Source organism: Oncorhynchus keta, chromosome 7, assembly GCF_023373465.1.
Source record: "Oncorhynchus keta strain PuntledgeMale-10-30-2019 chromosome 7, Oket_V2, whole genome shotgun sequence".
Classification (NCBI taxonomy): Eukaryota; Metazoa; Chordata; class Actinopteri; order Salmoniformes; family Salmonidae; genus Oncorhynchus; species Oncorhynchus keta.
Genome location: NC_068427.1, coordinates 53,297,155 through 53,299,876, shown reverse-complemented (window position 1 = coordinate 53,299,876; position 2,722 = coordinate 53,297,155). Strand labels below are relative to the sequence as shown.

The 2,722-nt window shown below is 45.3% G+C and overlaps 1 long non-coding RNA gene across 1 annotated transcript; it reads left to right on the top strand.

Annotated features, from left to right (window-relative positions):
• Positions 1–229: 229 nt before the first annotated feature.
• Positions 230–1,293, top strand: LOC127931287 (uncharacterized). Its single transcript, XR_008140618.1, has 3 exons — positions 230–276; positions 563–606; positions 1,252–1,293. It is a non-coding gene; the product is annotated as an uncharacterized LOC127931287 (long non-coding RNA).
• Positions 1,294–2,722: the final 1,429 nt, after the last annotated feature.

Genomic DNA, 2,722 nt, shown 5'->3' with positions numbered 1-2,722 from the left:
GGTTGAATAAGAAAGGAAATTCACATGAGAACAACAATGCCTACTCCACCCATGCTCTACCAAGGTTTTACAGCACCACAATGCCTACTCCACCCATGTTCTACCAAGGTTTTACAGCACCACAATGCCTACTCCACCCATGTTTTTTACAGCACCACAAGGCCTACTCCACCCATGTTCTACCAAGGTTTTACAGCACCACAAGGCCTACTCCACCCATGCTTCTACCAAGGTTTTACAGCACCACAATGCCTACTCCACCCATGCTCTACCAAGGTTTTACAGCACCACAAGGCCTACTGTTCTACACCACAATGCCTACTCCACCCATGCTCTACCAAGGTTTTACAGCACCACAATGCCTACTCCACCCATGTTCTACCAAGGTTTTACAGCACCACGATGCCTACTCCACCCATGCTCTACCAAGGTATTACAGCACCACAATGCCTACTCCACCCATGCTCTACCAAGGTTTTACAGCACCACAATGCCTACTCCACCCATGTTCTACCAAGGTTTTACAGCACCACAAGGCCTACTCCACCCATGTTCTACCAAGGTTTTACAGCACCACAATGCCTACTCCACCCATGCTCTACCAAGGTTTTACAGCACCACAAGGCCTACACCACCCATGTTCTACCAAGGTATTACAGCACCACAATGCCTACTCCACCCATGCTCTACCAAGGTATTACAGCACCACAATGCCTACTCCACCCATGCTCTACCAAGGTTTTACAGCACCACAAAGCCTACTCCACCCATGCTCTACCAAGGTTTTACAGCACCACAAGGCCTACTCCACCCATGTTCTACCAAGGTTTTACAGCACCACAAGGCCTTCCACCCATGTTCTACAAGGTTTTACAGCACCACAAGGCCTACTCCACCCATGTTCTACCAAGGTTTTACAGCACCACAAGGCCTAGCTACCAAGGTTTTACAGCACCACAAGGCCTACTCCACCCATGCTCTACCAAGGTTTTACAGCACCACAATGCCTACTCCACCCATGCTCTACCAAGGTTTTACAGCACCACAAGGCCTACTCCACCCATGCTCTACCAAGGTTTTACAGCACCACAAGGCCTACTCCACCCATGCTCTACCAAGGTTTTACAGCACCACAAGGCCTACTCCACCCATGCTCTACCAAGGTTTTACAGCACCACAAGGCCTACTCCACCCATGTTCTACCAAGGTTTTACAGCACCACAAGGCCTACTCCACCCATGTTCTACCAAGGTTTTACAGCACCACAATGCCTACTCCACCCATGTTCTACCAATGTTTTACAGCACCACAAGGCCTACTCCACCCATACTCTACCAAGGTTTTACAGCACCACAAGGCCTACTCCACCCATGCTCTACAAAGGTATTACAGCACCACAAGGCCTACCCCACCCATGTTCTACAAAGGTTTTACAGCACCACAAGGCCTACTCCACCCATGCTCTACAAAGGTTTTACAGCACCACAAGGCCTACTCCACCCATGTTCTACCAAGGTTTTACAGCACCACAAGGCCACATAGCTTTTGTTTTTATTTACATTTGTTAAACATTTTTCTACGAGAAACTTAGCATCCAAAAGGTTTGGCCCAAAAAATTACAATACCACTCAATACCCTACGACCCTAGATAACTAAACACTGATGTTACCTCTCAGTCTAGATGACTAAACACTGATGTTACCTCTCAGCCTAGATGACTAATATGACACTGATGTTACCTCTCAGCCTAGATGACTAAACACTGATGTTACCTCTCAGCCTAGATGACTCTATATGACTAAACACTGATGTTACCTCTCAGCCTAGATGACTCTATATGACTAAACACTGATGTTACCTCTCAGCTAGATGACTAAACACTGATGTTACCTCTCAGCCTAGATGACTAAACACTGATGTTCCCTCTCAGCCTAGATGACTCTATATGACTAAACACTGATGTTACCTCTCAGCCTAGATGACTAAACACTGATGTTACCTCTCAGCCTAGATGACTAAACACTGATGTTACCTCTCAGCCTAGATGACTAAACACTGATGTTACCTCTCAGCCTAGATGACTCTATATGACTAAACACTGATGTTACCTCTCAGCCTAGATGACTAAACACTGATGTTACCTCTCAGCCTAGATGACTAAATACTGATGTTACCTCTCAGCCTAGATGACTCTATATGACTAAACACTGATGTTACCTCTCAGCCTAGATGACTAAACACTGATGTTACCTCTCAGCCTAGATGACTAAACACTGATGTTACCTCTCAGTCTAGATGACTAAACACTGATGTTACCTCTCAGCCTAGATGACTAAACACTGATGTTACCTCTCAGCCTAGATGACTAAACACTGATGTTACCTCTCAGCCTAGATGACTAAACACTGATGTTACCTCTCAGCCTAGATGACTAAACACTGATGTTACCTCTCAGCCTAGATGACTAAACACTGATGTTACCTCTCAGCCTAGATGACTAAACACTGATGTTACCTCTCAGCCTAGATGACTCTATATGACTAAATACTGATGTTACCTCTCAGCCTAGATGACTCTATATGACTAAATACTGATGTTACCTCTCAGCCTAGATGACTAAATACTGATGTTACCTCTCAGCCTAGATGACTAAATACTGATGTTACCTCTCAGTCTAGATGACTAAATACTGATGTTACCTCTCAGCCTAGATGACTAAACA